Raw genomic sequence first — 19,266 nt, 5'->3', positions numbered from 1 at the left:
TGCTCCTCATGAACTGTCTGCGTGTATAGTCCCGTTTCGCTAAATCCCATTTCGCATAAATTGGTTGAAAGGGAAATTTATCTGTCTCTTAAGAACGAGATACGTGCTCTGCTTTGTTTTGTTAATTCATCCATAGCTCTCCTTGATGTTAGAGGGAGATTATTTCCATAACATCTTTGGCTGTTATGCATTTGAAGCTTCGGAACGAGTCATAACTCTCGAAGCAGCCCACTAGGCTCGCTAGACAGACTATAGGTCCAGTCCCAATTAGCCTCCCTGTTCAAAGTGGAAACCCTCAAACGCCTCTCACGCAGGTGCGAAATCACTGCAGATTGGTGGGGGGAAGGAGCAGAAAGACAGACAGACACACAGATACACACACACACACACAATATACGTATATATATATATATACACACACACATATAATGTCATTAAATATATGTCAATTATTAAATAATCAAATTATATTATACAATATAAAATATATTATATCGACTGTCTTTCACTCAAAACGTAATTGCAAATTGAAGATTTTAATGTGCTATGAACAATGATTTGCGTAAGGGAGGAGGGGCAAAAATTAAAGAGACATTAAAAAGTTAATAGTTTCCTGTATAAAATTCACATATAAGTGCTATTACTTATTTTATTAATATATTTATAGACTTCGTGGTTGCTAACGAAAGGCGATGAGAAATGGAGAAGAAATAAAAAGTCGGTCTAATTTCTGTGTTCTGGGGATTGATGGGTTCAGTGTCCTAAGAGATGAGGCTCTTTGTTGTCAGTTTTTTTCTTTTTGTACGTTTTCGATATTATTCCAGTCAAGTTTATTCGAATCCCAAACTAATTGTTTATGTTTGTTGTTAAAACAAAAACTCTCCCCCCCCGGAAGAATTTGGTGGGGAGGAAATTTCAGGACAAGATTGTTCAGGACATGATTCTTGGTAGGGGGAATTCCCCCCCCCCCCCGGGATTCGCACCTTGCTCCCATGATGGTATCAGAAGGTAATTATTATTTCTGCATGGAGAGGACATCAATGTACCCGATTTATTTCTGCCAAATGTGTGGAAAGAAGACACATTACTATATTTTGACAGTTCAGGATGAAGTCTAAAATAAAATATCCCTTCAATTCATTTTGCCTACTCAATTTATGACACCCTACAACTACTCCTTGGAGGAGCTTCAGTGCTTCGCTGCTGAATACACAAGACAGCTAATCCACCTTTTGAATGCCGTGGCGGATGGTGGTGGTTCGACACGTCACGACACTTCCTGCCATGCATTGCGTCTCAGTCGTGCGATTAGCAAGTTTTACTTCAGTGTTGCCAAACCCATAACATTTTAACTAGACCCGTGCCGGGTTTGACTTGATTTTCTTCACAGTGGCGACCTCCGTGGTGGAGTGGTTAGCACAGTGCGCTACGACGCCAGAGGTGCTGGATTCGAATCCCAGCCAGAACATGGGTGTTCCTTGTGAGTGCCCCTTCATCAATTTCATCTGATCATCACTCATCCTCATCTTCGTGTTTGGCCAAAAATTGACCGACATAACGCAAAAACTGAGGAGGGGAATGTACCACCGATTTTTGCAAAAATAAATAATCGAAAAAAATTCAGGTCCCTATTTATATTACGTAAACACTGTTACCGAAGTATCAACAGTCTCATGTAGGCACGTAACCAGAGGGTGGGCTCTGGGGGCTGAATCCTCCCCGAAATATCCCTAATATCTAATTTAAATAGTGTATCGTTGTAATTGATTTTACGGGGTCACGAGTTTGATACTCGGTGGAGGCACATAGTGGTTCGGATCGCACTTTAAGCTGTAGGTCCAGTCGCGATTAGCCTTACTGTGCATAAAGTGGACTTAAAACACCAACTCAATCAATCAATAATTAATTTTACTTCTTTAGCAGGATTAAACATCTTGTAATAAGTTGCAATATACTGAGGAATTCATCTTCGGGGCTTCTAACTCCCTACTTTTTCACCTTTAGATGGCAGCCGTTGATAAGGGATGAGCCCCCCCCCCAAATAAAATTATTGCTACGGGCCTGGATGGCATTTTTCTCAAACCAAGTAACTGATATTTGCTAGACATTGATGTGTATCATTAACATGTATGCTCGTGCGCGTGCGCGCGCAGATAATTTGTCAATCTTGCATTGCCCGCAAAATTATTTGAAATCGACGCCACTGTCTTGGCGAATACAGTGTATACGAGTGATAGGCGAACAAGTAGAATGAACGACAGGGAACACGTGGTTTCCTGCACACACGGCCCCGCCCCCTCATGCCAGTCACAGACCAGAGCACGCCCATCCTTCAGCGCAACAGCTCATAACTTGGAACGCAGCACCATCTGTTCGTCCCCGGTCTAACTACGGCTTCACATGCGAGGACCGGGCTGGGTGAGAGATGGATGTCATCCCCTGCGTCTCGTGCTTGGTGAGAGATTCCCGACGGTATCAACTCCTCCAGAGTGCTGGGCGTCCGCAGGATTGTTTCGGGTGAGGGAAGCAAACAAGAAATCCCCCACAATTCTGATTCAGTTTGAGTTACCATGTCCCGGCAAAGATTCCTACCAGTCCTATTACTGCGTTTGAGATGAAGTTATACAGTGATTTATACACAACTAAAATATTATAGTATTGCGTACAGAACGGACGTCCGGAAAGGGAGGGGGCAAGGCACCCCTGGAATATAGATAACCTAAAATTACGTATTAAGGCAACGTAATTTTCCCCGTGAATGTAGCACCGTGCCCGGAGGCGCTTTTTCTTCTTCCAGTCAACTTGTGAATGCGGGTTCATTTCTTGCTCTCTGATTGACTGTTGGAAAGTTACGGTGCTCTCACTGTGAGAATATCTTATTTGCGCTGTACGTTACGTTAGCTTAGGTTAGGTTAGAAAGCAGCAAATTTGCGCTGAAAATAGGAAATAAGATATTCTCACAATCAGAGCACCGTAACTTTCCAACAGCCAATCAGAGAGCAAGAAATGATTCCGCATTCACAAGTTGATTGGATAAAAAAAATCGCCGCCCGGAGCCACTTCATGCGGGGAGAAGGCCGGAAAAATTCAACCTTAGATTACCCACACTGGGAATCAAACCCGGGTCTCCCGCGTGGCAGTCAGACGCCCTACCGAGTAGTGAATATTTGGAACAATGAATAGCAGAATAGAACAGTTACCAGTACTAAAGTAAAGTTTTAAAAAAATTCTGCCCAACAGTTCTTGAGATAAACGCGACCAACATGTACGCGTAAGTTTTACACAGAGCGACAAAATTCTTGGAGAGGGTATACAGCCCCTTACATATAATTTGGAAACGTGTTAAAACGCAACAAAGGGGATCTAGAACAAGGGCAACAATGGAGAGGGAACAATGTCAAACGCATGCAGATCAAATCCCAACAAGTACTTCGGCTCTAGGTGTAGGGGAGGTATTAAAGCAGCCCAGCTAAGTCTAGTGATATCACGAACGCGGGGGCAAAATCCTCGGGGAGAGGCAACCCACCTCTCCCGACTGCAAATCTGGAACGGAGAACCTGGCGACTGGATGTAGAGGGAATTGAAATTACCTGCGGTAATGGAGGTAAGTTGGGGGACCAGCTTGCGGTGGGAGGATTTCCTTAATTGCTCTCAATGACCACGGTTAATGGGTGTAATAACGTTAGAGCAAAGCATGCCGGGATTCGGAGAGTCTGAGGGGGGAAGGGGAGATTCGGGAATTATACTTGAAGCAAGAGAGGATCTACGGAGGGCCTCTATCACGTGAAACAACGGTACTCTCGAGTAGTGTGAAGAATTATGTTCTAACCAAGGACGTATTGGGGGGAGGGGGTTCAGGCAGCCCGGACTCCCCCAGAAAGACTTACCAAATACTAATATAAAATAATGAAAATATACTTTTTAACATTTATTGTACTATAATTATCGATGGTTATTTGTTTTCTGTGAACTTGGATTATATTGGGATCAAACTGTTTTCAAGGACAGTGTAAAGATTATGCACACTACTATAGTTATGATAATATACATAAAATATTAATCAGAAACTTCTCTTTTCGTCAACTGGATCTAATACCATTTTTTATTATCCAATAAATATTCAATTCTTTATCTATTGACATTAATGTCCTTGTTTTCATACAAATATTGGCGATCTTAAGTACACGCAAGCTAGGTAATAAATAAGGGATGTTGTATCTATATTCTTATACCACATATTTTAATTAATATTTAATTTAATTATTTAAATTTAAAAATTTATATTATTATTATTATTATTGAGAGACTTGGTTCGGACACCCCCCAAATATATTTCTAGATACGTGCCTGGTTCTAACCACCATGCATTACGGATAGAATAGAATTTTACGAGTGTGATCCTTTACAGCTGTACTATACAGGAGAGAGAAAATTTGTGTATTTTCCCTATCCTCTACTCTTTGTCTACACCCACTCTTTGCTTGCTTACTTGAGAGTTCACAGCCACCATTCTTCACTTTCCTTACTTTCACTAAACTTGCACTATTTCGCAATATAATTGATACGCATAAAAATAATCAGTGTTGTTGCACACTACATAACATGTCAATCATTTGAGAAAAAAAAGTTGAGCAAATTTAAAAACTAAAAAAAAAAATTACATTTTTCTGAAATAATTGCATTAAGTAGCTGCGTTTGAGCTCATTCACAGCTGCCTTGGTGGGCACCGAAGGTTTCGAGTTCGAGCCACGAACAAGTGTTTCTTTGTGACTGTTCATCATCTTTTTCCTCACCGTCATTACGCAAGAATGACAGACAAGCGACAAAATGAAAATAGTACGAATACAAGGGATTTCTCGTGTCTCACAAAGTTTTGGACACGCGCAACTGTACCGAATTCGTAAGATGGCAGTCAAATGAATACATTAATCGTGCGTTAAAAATAAACAAAATAATATAGTGGCAATTATTCAACGTAACTATAGTATCAGCCCTTCATTTTGGTGTCGCGATTTAGGTGTCGCTTCTGCTCATAATGCCGGTAAAAAATTGAACAGAGGAGAAACGATGGAACGGAAGAATAGATTTCAACAGCAGCCTCGGAAATAATCGTTTCCGGAGAACTTACCTGTGCATTCCATCGTTTTTCTCTACCCAACTCCGAAACTAACAGGAAATGCATGCGTTATGTTTGACACCCCGTTTTGTAGGTGACAACTATTAAGGCGGAGAAAACCTGGAAGGCATTTCGAACATCGACCGGTAGATGGCTCTGCTCCATACAGGCTCTGTTCTGTCTAAAGGTGGCACCGAGACTCGGACAATCTCTTCTCGTCTCGTGAATGAATCTAGAGTTGAAAAAAAACTAGTGTCGCTCCGTTCAGGGCTGGAAACGTATGAATATCATTCCCATCATCTATGTTGTAATTTTTCATGACACCTTAAGAACACTTCCTACTAAAATTAGCTAGACAACAGCAAATGTAATCTACGAAAAGGTTATCTACGAGGATAGAATTGAACCAAAGAAAATATTATTCTCCGTTGAAGAATTTTGTAAGTTTGTCAATTTTTGTTTTGAGTCCACTTACGCCGACGTGTGGGCGGGCATTGGTGTTCTTTATGAGTGTCCCTTCATCATATCACCACTCATTCTCACCTTCGCGATTACCCAAAACTGGCAGAAAAGCCAAATAACGAAAATCAAATCAAATAGAGTCTATTTGTGCTCAAGACAGGCTAATCGAGACTGGATCTATAGCTTAAGGTGGGATACTATACTATTATAAACCTACTTCCTTAAACCTACCACAAACCTGCTTCCACCGGGGATCGAGCTCGAAACCTCTTCATTACGAGGACACGGCGTTGGCACTACGTCATCAGGGAGGAACTTATAGAATTTTAAGACTGTCAAATACAACTAATATGTACGTACAAAACAACAACGAAAAATCGTGGTATTCAGAGTGATCTCCTGAGTAGGCACCCAAATGTCAATCTCATTTCCACGTAGTACACCCAATGTTGCAGTTCAAAAAGGCTAGCACCTGGACCCATCGCCTCTGTGGGGTTTTGTCTTGTGTTGTCCATGTTTGTCATTATCCCTTCATCAATTTAATATTCATCTTCGCGATTAGCAAAAAGTAGCAGAAAAGCGAAGTAAAATAAAACAAATCAATGAACGAAAAATCAAAATGCAATTGAAAAGCTAACAGAATAAAAAATGCAATAAAAACCTGCAAAAAAATCTCAAAAAATTGAGGGGTCTAGTGAGAGAGGGAGCTATGCCACTTTGACAAGAAAAGGAAATAAATTGAGTTTTGTAAAGCATTGCGTTGAGTCATAATTTGTATAACAAAGGGTAATTTTTTTCCTGAACATATTGTTAGGTAAATTATTCAAAAGGAAAAATATGAATTTCAATATAAATACCATTTATTATGAACATGTATGGTATATTGTTGTAGTATACCCATGTGGAAAAATCAATCTAGCACATCAAACACTTTGAACAAGGCTTAAATACTTTTGCCTGAGTGTAAATCATGTTCACAGGGTTACATAAGATCTACATAAAGACAACTTGATATGTATTCTGGAGGATCTTCACTGTCCATTGTTTCTGTGGATTTTAGTTTTTGGTAAACACCATGAAGAACTGGAGGAATATAAGGCATTATTGCCATGAGATCTTTTAACTACAGGGCTGATATTAAATCTAGCACCGCTTAGTGGAACACAACCTCTGCCACTCCTATTGCAGACACCATCAGTAAGTGGCATAGCTCCTTCTCTCACTCAAAATGCTGATGAGGACGTATTCAAGAACTCAGAAAATCTGCTGCAGATCAAGCGGGAGCTATGCCACATGGTTGTAGTTCACATGATAGATGGCAGATGGTAGGAGAAGACTGAAAATGGCAAAAAATAAAATTTTCAAGATTTGTGGCATAGCACCCTCTCTCACTAGACCCCTCAATTGTCAATGCACAATAAAAGTAATGTTTTCTGTCCTCGTTCCAAAAGTCTATGAAAAATATTCTCGTCAACATCACAGCCCTACAAGTTTAACTTAACCCCCAGACCTGGTGAATTCCGTCGTGAGCTGGCAACACCCCTTCTCCCACGACGACATTACGAACTCAATTGCAGATCACACTTCGCAGTTGCACATACCGCTCAAATCTCCGCTGATGTAAAATTCATGTTAGGGAGAGCCTTCCAGCTGTGCTGGCTCAGGACCGGCTCTTCTCTGCGAATAAATGCATCGCAGATCCCGAGGCCGCAAGAAAATCCCTGGGAAATGAAGACACGAGTCGTTTTCCCTACCCGGTGACGAGCGGGGGAGAGGGAGATTGGGGGGGGGGGATTCGGGAAAGCTCCGGGAACGAGTCCCCCTCATCGCGACACCTTCGGCCCTTAAACACGTGGCCATCCAGTCAGGAAACAACACGATGACGACAACAGCCGGATTTTCGTGGATTCCACCGGGAGGGAGTCCGGGAATTTCGGGGATTCGGCGTTGCTGAATGTCATCAGCATGTTTATCGAAGACAATAACAATCACCATTCAGGATAAGCGTGCTGTACGTGGGATACCCACGGTTTGACAGATAGCGTGACTTACATACAATCTCCATATTTTCAAATATTTTCCGGCTCATATTCCATTCATGCTATTACTGCATTTCCCTTCTTGTGTTAGAAACCAAAGGTTTTCCATTTGTCTGTTTTCTGTTCGTTCTGTAACGTTGGAAGCGGCCCCGGCGCCCACCCAGCGTCGAATAACATGGGTACCTGGGGGAAACCCTGGGGAATAAAGGCGGTCAGGGGCGTGGTGCTGATCACATCACCCCCACTCACGACCGGATCAGACGATTATGTATGCTTTTGATGTTCAAAACGGGATTTTACCTACATTTTAAAGTGGAATCCGAACCACTTCGCAACGTGCCTTCACCGGACTCTAACTCGGAACCCTTTTTGCTCGGTCCTTAATGGGTGGTTTGTGATATTTTCGATAGAAAACTCAATTAAACTTCTAGCATAATATCTGTTTGTGCGCTTTGTTATATTGCTTATTCCCTTTTACTGCAGAGGTAAAACAAGGGCATTTTTCTGTGCATAGAACCACTAACATTAAACTGAACTTAATGGCTCAACAGTCCTCTTAGAACCAGAGTCCGCCATGGAGTTTTTTCATTGAGTTGCGCGTGGCCAGCTCCGTCGCTACTGTTACCTGACTTTCGAAACCGGAACCTCTATTTAAAATTTTCAAGTAGCTCTCACTTTTCCCAATTGTCCTTATGATGCTGGGTCAACACAGAAGTTTTGGTGGCTTCCACCGGGAATCGAACCCGGAACGGCTCGCACCACATGCAAGAGTGTTACACGGGAACTAAACTCGCTTGGCTAGAAACCAAAAAGGTATAAGATCGCCGAGAAGATTGCGTAGTTTATGAAAGGAGACCGATCCCGCAACCTCACAAAGTGGTTTTCCAGACGCGGCAATCAACATCAGAAAGCACCGACTTATCTATAACCCATAAAGGCAATTAATGTCGATAAAGGTAATTCAAGATGCTCTGCAACCACATAGAGACTGTTACTTTTTCTTGTGTATGATGGATGCTGTTGGTAAACAAGTAACACGTACTGCATTGGTCTTGGCATCATATGTATTGGGTTGTTGCAGACAATAGAGATGAGCTCAACAGTGGCATTTAATCTGGTTTTCCATTACATTTGTTACTCAATTTTCACTGCAAGTAAAGTCGACAGCAAAGATAAGATAACAGCGGGCAGTGTGTCCATCGATTCATTTATTTCACTTCACTTTTCTGCCACTTTTGCCTAATCGCGACGATGAGGATGAGTGATGATATGATGGACACTCCAGGCCGGGAGAGTCGAATCCCCTGACGTCGTGGTGCGCCGTGCTAACCACGGATTTCGGAAAATGTCTACCGAGTGTACTACTCCGTGAGTATCCCTTCGTTAGTTTCATCTAATCATCACACATCGTCACGATTAGTGACAGAAAAACGACGTAATAAATAGAACAGACAATTCACTGGGCTTTCCGCAATGTGATATCGAAAAAATTATGCAAAATCTCCAATAAGCAGAGGACAACCCGAGGTTTTTATTCCTTAAAAAAGCACAGGAAAAAAATATCGCTGGACAATTTGCTCAACATTACCCTTGCCTTGTCGTTCATTGTACAAATACTGTATCACAGTAGTATACAAGTCTTGACACACCACAAGTTTAGTTTGAGTTTTGGTTTCAAGTTCACATTATGCACAGATAGGCTCATCAGGACTGGACCTGGAATTTAAATTGGAGTCCTTGCCACTATGTGCCTCCACCGGGTATCGAACCCGGTAAATATAAATCGAGATGGTATATTCATTGAGCATGAGTATCTTTTGAGAGCATCTCTTCAACAGATTCATTCTCCATATATGACGCGAATTCCATATATATATATATATATATATATATATATATATATATATATATATATTGAAGGAGATGCATCGCCCAGTGTTGATACCTAAGTATGCGCGCTGCGCGGGTACATACATGCAGAAAGCAAAATACACGTTTTCGAGGGCTCGTAGCATCGAAAAGAGGCCTTAACAAGCAAAACGTTATTAAGAAAAGTTGTTTGTCTTCATATTCTCCACACGCTGTGAAAGTTTTGTCGGTATTGTCCGAAGCTAGTTTCCAAAAGATCTTTAAAATAAAGGAAGGAATAAGAAATTTAATTCTTTAAATCTTCCGTTCGTAAGAACGATATTCATGGGTGAATCCACGCAAAAACTTGAGAGGGGGAAGCAGAGGGCCAATTTCCATGGCATCATTCCTCCTAGTCTTCAGCCAATAAAATTCAAATTCAGCCTTTCTCGCAGAGATAAGCGAAAAATCAATTTATCCACCTCCTATTTGATCATTCAATATCATTGAGAAAACATATTTGCCCTATCCGTTGACCTGCACCCAATGCCGATATCGCATTTCCATAGAATTTAGAAAGTTCACTGTAATCGCAGAATAAACAGGCAGATCTACGATTGTGCTTTCTGCTCCCTTTCCAACATTGAGAAATGTGAGGGCTGCAGTGAGGAAGGACAGAAGGACACCGTGTCGAGAATACTCTTTTGCTTTTTGCAATATGTGATAACGAGCCGGCTTGGACATAATGTTCTTCTTGAGCGTGTCCCTTCATCAATGATCGTCACCAGGTCCGGTCCTAGGTGAGTGTGGGGTCATCCATGCGAGGCCTGTAACCAAAATATTTCAGATCTGAAAAAATCAGATTTTTTTCTTGTCTGATTACAGGCGTTCTATATAATCGCAATATAAATATTAGATCAATTACTAAAGAGATATCTAAGAGCAATAAGTACAAGTTGACGGTTAAAACCAAGAATTATGGAAGACTAATTAAAAGTTTTCAAATTAGTGATTTATTTCATTACCGATGTGCCGCTGAACTCGAACCCGGGTCTCTGGCATACCATTCTTTTTAAGGAAAGCCTCTAAGCTGATGCTTCCCCCATCACACTTCATTTACTCATATCATTTCACTCATATTTCTATTTCATGACTTTCAGGACAGATAATCACAAACATCCATGTCCGAGATGGGATTCGAACCCGGGACTCCTGGCGTTGTAGCGCGATGTGCTAACCACTCCGGCACGGGGGTCGACTGAGCTACCGAGCCGGCCTCGTCTCGCCTGATTTTTCTCTATACGGTATGCCAGAGATCCGGGTTCAAGTCCGGGTCGAGCCTGCATTTTTCGCTGAAAATTTCTACGTAGTACATCTCCTGTGTGTGTGCCTAATTATTTTACCTACCAGAGAGACAGTTCCTAATCACATATCCAAAAAAAAAAAGTCCTAATCATAATTAGCCTTTGTTTACTTTTCATTTTATTTTGACGCTATAGTAAATTTACATTTTTTATACAAAATTATATTTTCACTTCACGATTTCATTATATAATTAAACAAATAGTCATTATTATTTTTGATTGAAATATTTGAAAACCATTTTCACGTAGTACTTTCCTTGGAATATGGGTCGAGTAATTTTTCAAATTTTTACGTATGTCAAAAACAATCCATGAAGTCAGGAAAAATCAGATGAGTTACTTAATTGAGTTCTCTGAACTCATAATAATCCCATACACAAACAATAATTTTTGTCCGGCATGGGCGCCGACTTTAGGGGGACAAGGTACTTTCTGCCCCACAAAAAAATTCACGTAGAGGAACATATATGATATATATTTACATATATAAAATATTGTTTATGTTTATGCAAATATATTTTAAGTTGGCGACTTTGGGCGCGGGGCCTCGGGCAAGTGACTGAGTAGCCCCTCCCCAGAGACAGCTCTAATCGTCGCGATTAGCCAAAATCGGAAGAATAGCGACGCTAAACGCCGAAGTTACAAATACAAATAACGTGGTTTGCGAAAAGGGCCAAAGAATGATGGTAAGAATGAAGCCATTCAATATCCCGAACTCGGGCCGTAGCGGCAACAAGATCGAAAATCACAGCAAGGCGACCATGAAGAACTGAATACAAAACACCAAAATGCAACGCTATTTTCCAACATCAATTAGAAACAACTGCGTATAAGGAAAAATCATTAAGAAAGATATTGGACAACACAAGAAAGGGAGGCGTTACTTGAGATGCTCGGGTTAGGAAAAGGCAATTAGAACAGACGTTGAGAAATTCGCTCGGCAATTTATGGGATTAATAAACGCAAACCACTGGCTCACCGACACCGCTGGAAAAACAGACGTTGGGGGAGTAGGGGGGAATCCCTGCAGCTTTACAGACTCCATTTAAACCCCATAGAAGTCACCATGAAACACCAGCCGCGGAGCCATAAAGTCCGGGATTACCACAAAATCAGGATTTCAAATTATCCAATATCCGTTTCGAATGCAACGGATAATCTACACATCCGGGAATTTCGATATGTGGATAGTACGGATAATACATATAATCCGGATATCACGCTAATATGCTTATTCCTGATATCCACAATCTGTGTATGCAAATCGCTATTTAGTTTTTCAAGTTCAGTATGTTATGAGACCTCGGATTTTTAGGTTCTAAATACTGTTCTTTTAGGTTACTAAAATATGCTCTAAAATTCCTAAAACAGGTTCTAAAAACCCTAAAATAGGTTCTAAAAATCCTAAAATAGGTCCTAAAATTCTAAAGTTAGGCTCGAAAAATCCTGAAGTAAGTTTAAAAAAACTTAAAATAGTTCAAAATTCTTGAAAAATGCTGATTAGGTATAGTCACCGGCAATGAAAAAGGGACATATATATATATATATCCTGAAATACGCACTCTCTTGCATAACGCTATGTGTGTTGCCTAACCCTACGGCGATGACAGAACATACCAATGGAAATTTGCTATTAAAATTCACTCTTCCCCGAACAGTTAGGCAACAATCGTTTTTCATGTTATCCACAGTCAAACTACTCAATTGTGTCTGTGATGATCATCTTATATGCTGAAAATAATCTTTCAACAAAAACATAGTCAGTGTTGCAAACTTCAATGCCGGAAATGTTACTTTGCAAGGCGTGAATGCCACAAAACACCAAAGTGACGCGAAAGTGAGCAAGACCACACAGATCAGACCACTTTGGATCGTACAGGTAACAGTGGCACCAGACATTTTGCTTTGTTTAGAGCTTTGAAAAATCACCATGGACTTGGAGGAAGGGAAATCGACAGAGAGTACGTTTCAAACACGTTCGTCATTGAATTTTTTCGTTACCAAACGAAGCAAATGCCTCTGTGTGACATAAAAATCCTGTAAAACCTTTAAAAATATATAAAAACCTAAAAATAGGCTTGACTTAGGCACATAAACCTAAAATATGTTCTAACAAGCAAAATATGTTTTTAGGCACTATAAAACTTCATCAGTTGTTGCAGTTTTTAATGAAACGCTGACATAACTTATTATTTCTTATATACCTGTAAAGGAAAAAAAATAGCTTAAAAACCTAAAATCCAATCTAGTTATGAGGTAAAGGTAAAGTTCTCTGTACATATAACACAGTGCCATGAAGGCGCATTTAGAGGATGTGAGGGTAGGGGCCCACACATTCACGATCTCTGACATTTTGGGTGATGTGATCTGTACCACGCTCCGGTCGCCTTTATCCCTCAAGGTTGCCCCCAGTATTAATTGATTTGAGACTGGGTGAGCCCCAGAGCAGTTTTATGCGCGGGGAAGGCCTGGAAAAATCCCGAACTTAGAACACCCACCAGGGAATCGAACCCGGGTGATCCGCTTGGCACTCGGGCGCACTGCCGACTAGACCGCAGAGGTTCTCTCATAAGTTATTTTGGTAGATATGGCGTCTTAAATTAAGGAAATAATTACTAAACAGTGGATCGGGGCACCCAACTGGGACTGTTATATTATAAACTGTATTTCATTTACGATTGTTTTCTTAGGCATTTACACTACTTACTGTCCCGCCGTCCTTATATCCGGCGCGGTGAATGCCTTTATGGTAGTGACCCTCTGTTGCCGCATTTACCTACGAAGGTACTCGCGGTCAAACAACCAATTAGGCCTAATGCTTGGGCAAGAAGCAGCAAATTTCAAAATCCCCTCCACAAAGCAGCCAGCAGGGAAACAGGATTTTGTCAAAATAACCGTTCTGTGCCGTGAATGAACACCGGTTGCTATGACGGCCGGAATATAGTAATGCAGAGATCGGTTTTAGGAAGAAGAAAAAAAGAAAAAAAAGTGAAACATTTAAAAAATATGCGGAGAATCGGTAAAACGAATAAACGGACAGAATCCGTACAGTAGAAATACGAAATTAACGAATATGCGGATAACTTGTAAAACGATTCGGATATCCGAATGGAAAATTATCCGATATCTGAATAAAATCAATTTCATAATATCATCACATCCTCATCGTAGCGATTAGACAAAATATGTAGATTAAGGTCGGAAAAAAGCAAAACTGTAATTAAAAATCCAAAGGATTTTCAATTATATACATATATCTGATCAGTATTGTCGTATTGCATTGCAAACAACATTTACAACATGAGACAAGACATAATGAGAGACATTAAGTTTAATCCATCGAGATAGATTTGGTGTGATCAACACAACACTCTAGCAGCCTACAAAACTCACCCCAAAAAAAAACGTTAAAAAAAATGCGTCGGCCCTTAATGGATAAGCCCAGGGCATCTGATTGGCTGTGAAGTATACTTGACAGTCTTGATATCTAAAATCAAATGCTCAAAATATGAGTTACCTGTTAAAACATTTCTTGAAAAAATAAATTAATTCTTTGACACGACAGGAGTTGGAATTATCTTGATATTTCCTTGGTCTGTCACTTTTTTTAAAAAAAGCAACTAAAATAAATTATGATAAACAACCATCTCCCTCTGACACATTCCCACACACATCATTATTATTAACGAGTTAAGCTGTAGGAAAAAATACTTTTGCACAAATGAAGTAGGAAGGATATGAAAATATCGGACAAAAATGTAAAGAAAGCCAAATGAGAAGAAAAATATGTTAAAGAATAAAAAGCTAATTGCTTTGAAGTTTATGCCTCAAATAATATCCTAACTCGGCTTTCCCGAAAGTTCCCTGGCCACTCCCTGTAGGACACTCTCTCGAAATGTTGTTGTCGGATAATGTCCTCAATTTTTTCTTGTTACTCCAGATAGAACTTAATAATGATTTTTCAGTGTGAATGCAGTTTCATGCTCCTTCTATTCATACGTGTGTGGTGGTGGTGGTGTGTGTGTGTGTATGTGTGCGTGTGTGTGTGTGTGTGGGGGGGGGGGGGTTATGGAAACAGCATGTGAATACTTATTTCTACAGATATCCTAGGTTCGACAACAATGGTTCCTAAATTGTCTGACACTACATCCATATTCGCCGGACCCTGTGGCCGAGTGGTGTTGGCCTCCGTGACGGAGTGGTTAGCATATCGCGCTACGACGCCAGGGGTCCCGGGTTCGAATCCCGGCTCGGACATGGATGTTGTGATTGTCTGTCCTGAAATTGATATTTGAATGAAATGATATGAGTGAATGAAGTGTGATGGGGGAAGCTTCCTCTTAGGGGCTGTCCTTTATAATATAATATATAATAATAATCCTTTGCGCAACAGCCCATGAAGGGCCTGGGCATACCTACCGACTGCCGGTCTCCCTCCCACACTTTCTCTCGTCACCTCTAAGCGTGGAGATCTTCAACCAGTATTGGAATAGTCGGGGGTCAGCCCGACGTACCCCCAGCCGTTATAGTAGGTCGTCTCGACCGGATTACGCTCACTCACTCGGAGCTCCCCAATTTCCTCACGATGGTGGGTTGCCACCGGCCCTATACGTAGGCCGAATAAATTCCGACCAGAGCCGGATTCGAACCTACGCCGTCCCGCAGCGAACGATCTCAAGACGAGTGAACGCCTTAACCCGCTCGACTACGGAGGAGGACAATATAATATATATATGTGTATATATAAAGTGGCTATCACATCGCGCTACGACGCCAAGGGTCCCGTGTTCGAATCCCGCTCGGGCTTCGTTGTTTGTGAATGTCTATTCATCAATTTCATCACTCATCCCCATAGGCGCCGACTCCATGGGGCTTGGGGGGGCTCGAGCCCCCAATGTTAATGATGTGGGGGCAGAGCCCCCCAAAATAATATTGCTTAAGAGGATCTAATGTATTATTTTGCTTCTCTTGAAAAGTTTACTCTGAATTGTGCCACATGAACTTAACTTTAAATACACATTTGAAATGTTCTAGACCATCAACTTTGGGGGGCTGAGACCGCTAAACCATCAACTTTGGGGGGGCTATGAACGGAGACAGAAAAACACATGACTTATTACTATATACTAAGTATATAATTATGAGTATTGTTAACATTTTTACTAAAAAGATTTCAAAATAGCGAGGTGATATGACAATTATACCAGTATGTTGTTTAGTGAATTCTGAACAATTTGAGGTCGTAAACACGACTTTCAGGCAATATTGATATGTACGATATTTAGTTATCCTCGAAATTTCTTCCTCTAGTCCAAAGAATAAGGGGAAAATAATTCTAAAGTATTTGAGTTTATTTAACACTGGCTTGCAGTAAAGTACGCAAGGAAAGCTTATGAAAGGTCTGTATTGCGAAAGCGGGAACGGCTATGATCAAAGGCATTATTCCTAAAGCAGGGCATGCTATGTGTTTATTTATTATTGCAAAATTAAATTTAAAAAGTAAAATATTGTAGCAAGAACAAAAAAGTACAACTATTTGCCTGCGATTTGTGTTAGCATTTATGTAAATAATTAAATAAAACTATTAAATATTGTAAATATTCGCTATTTTTATGGGTACGTCAACACTAAGGTTCTTTGCACCCGTCACATGTCCTTTCTTTACAAGCCTGTTGAGGACATTAAAACACACCCATGTCCTCGCCGGGACTCGAACCCGAGACCTCCGGATCAAAGCGAGTTGAGCCGACCACCCAACACGCTCGTCTGCCGAGGCCGGCATAAAACTGTTATGTTGGCCTCTTAATGTAAATACATAGCCTACTTTTAAATAATAATGTTAATTGTTATCTAAAAAAAAATTGATCAGACACCCGTTTTTCATGTTACATTTCATTTGCATGAGGAATATAATAGCTGCTTAAAAACTGCTATACGAAGACGTAATTTTTATTTTTAAAAAGAGAGGAAATGAGTCATTCATTCATTTATTTCAGTGATCGGAGCCCCCCCAATAATTTTGACAAGCCGGCGCCCCTGCTCATCCCCATCTTCGCAAATTAGCCAAGAGGCACAAAACACGAAGTAAAATAAAACTAAATGAATCAACTACGTGCATATCCAGTCTTTCCGGTATCCACACATTTTATGTCCAACATCAAGAATTTGTGAGGCCTTGTGTCGTTGCATTGTATTAAACATCTAAATATTCTCAAAATATTTAGCGCTCACATCTGAATTAGTCCTTAATGAAATACACGGTCGAAACAGGAAACAACCACACATCGGGTGGAAATAAATAATTCGAAACCACGTCTTGCTACATGTAGAAGCCGCTGTAGCGCAGTCGTTGTCGGCCCCCGTGGCGGAGTGGCTAGCACAGCGCGCTACAAAGCCAGGGATCTCGGGTTCGAATCCCGGCTAGGACTTGGATGTTTGTTTTTGTCTGAAAATGAGTAAAAACGAGAATACAATGAAAATGGAAAGTTTGAGAAATGTGTTAATGACGGGGGATACTGCCGAATAGGGGTAGTCCTTTTTTAAAAAAAAAAGTCGTTAGGGCGTCTGACTATCATGCGAGGAACCCGGGTTCGATCCCCAGCGGGAGAGAAACGGGATTTTTTCCACCTGTTCAAGCGGCTCCGGCGCCCACCAAGCGTTGTATAAAGTGGGTACCTGGAGGAAACTATGGAGGGGGGAGGCGGCCAGGTGCGTGGTGCTGATCACATCACCCCTACCTTCGGCCGTGATCAAGAAAGTGTGGGGCCCTAACTCCACACCCCCTATATGCTTTCATGGCGTGGTGCAAAGCACAGGGGAGCACATGTCTTCTTAACAGGCTATATCAACTGGTAATACTGTATTTTTCTCATAAATAGTTCAAGTTGATGGCATTGTCACAGGAGTTAACATCATACACTAGTTTTTCGGGGGTAGCATAATGGTATTTTAATGTGTCCTCTTTTCTCTGATTACATACTGAAATTAAATAATATGTACCCTAACACACACAAATACCATGCAAACAACGTATTCACTCGATACTGTGTACACTTTTACGAATTTTGTCAATTTATGTTTTCTGCACAACGTTTGATGTGAAGACTAACAATATGGGATCAACGTACGAAAAAAAATAGCAAATCAATAACATGTAGAATATGCTAAGGTAAGGCAAAAATACAAAAATGGACATAACCCTCAGTTTCTAAAAGAAAGCAAATTCTGAACTGATAATTGCATTTTGTTGAATTAGGTTTTCATCATCAAAGATTATTGCATCTAGTTTTCCCGGCAAAATAGTCCCCCAACTCCAAATTGTCCCCTTTTGTATTATTATTTAGCCATGAAAAGTGAGGGAAGCATAATGTAGTCCTCCCACAACACACACACACAAACATTGCAAAAACCTTATAAAAATGAAAACAAGCAGGAAAAATCTAACGTGAAATGCACTTGCTAACTACAGCTATCCAATCTACATGCTAACCTCAAACATGTTACATGCGTTCTACAATCCCCAGTTCTGCTGTTTTCACTCACACGCTGCGGTAGGCCGGTCTTTTGATTGACAAGTGACAAGAAACACACACATACACACCATAAGCACGTTTCTTAATCTCCCCGGCTAAAAAAACACAGTCTGTGACGTTCACTTCAATCTAGCATGCAACAACCCTTGCCGCAGAAACAGCAGCACTTTCGTAGTAATGTTTACAGTCAGTATACAATACAAATTACTTAAGCACACACGACATTACACACATGCATTCACGTAACGATAGCTCCTATATTGAATATTGCTCTCTGATCTAAACAACACAAACGACAGTTGACTGGCAGCTTACCTAGGTGTCACTCTTCGTCATTAATGGCGGGCGTCCCCTCCCAATCTCCTCGGCTATGCAGCTGCAACTACGAAGGGAACATCGGAAATGAACATATATTCACTATATGTCTCTCGAATTTCATACATTTAACATCTTTTCTATCGAAACGTATCTGAAAATAATACAAAGAAGATTCTGTGGATAATTGTCCATAAATTTCTTGTAACTTTGCTTTTATACAATCGTTCTTGTAAATACGAAGATTTGGTCTCCGAAAGTCTCCTTCACCATCAATTTATCCTCTCTCGAAGGTCGTCCCCTCTTCAATAAGCGATGGTACCGTCTTTAGGACCATTCCAAACACCTTAATTTCCGAAGTAAATATTCATAACGCCTGGTAAAAGGTCAAATATATGTTTACATGTGAAAACGGAGATCAATATTGCTTTTCATGCCATACCAAACGTTGTATAATATGTAACTGCGAAGCAAAAGAAGAAAGTGATTTTAGGAACTGGCCTCTTCAATACAATCTATGCTATGAGTAATTCTACATGAAGGAATATGCGTGTTATTATCTGCACCTAATATTCTTTCAATTTTTACAA

At 40.6% G+C, this 19,266-nt stretch overlaps 1 protein-coding gene across 6 annotated transcripts in view; it reads right to left on the bottom strand.

Annotated features, from left to right (window-relative positions):
• LOC145986749 (homeobox protein PKNOX2-like) overlaps positions 1-18,807 on the bottom strand; it is a 153,934-nt gene extending 135,127 nt beyond the window's left edge. For 3 of the 6 annotated variants that reach the window (XM_083121123.1, XM_083121121.1, XM_083121124.1), the window contains exon 1: positions 18,319-18,602. The gene's annotated coding sequence lies outside the window, so the exon portion shown is untranslated. The other 3 variants (XM_083121120.1, XM_083121126.1, XM_083121122.1) reach the window with 2 other exon arrangements.
• Between the last annotated feature and the right edge of the window lie 459 nt (positions 18,808-19,266).

The sequence above is a fragment of the Lepisma saccharinum genome, chromosome 4 (genome assembly GCF_977018435.1).
Source record: "Lepisma saccharinum chromosome 4, izLepSacc3.1, whole genome shotgun sequence".
NCBI lineage: Eukaryota > Metazoa > Arthropoda > Insecta > Zygentoma > Lepismatidae > Lepisma > Lepisma saccharinum.
The sequence above is the reverse complement of the archived record's forward strand: the minus strand, read 5'-3'. Positions and strand labels throughout refer to the sequence as shown.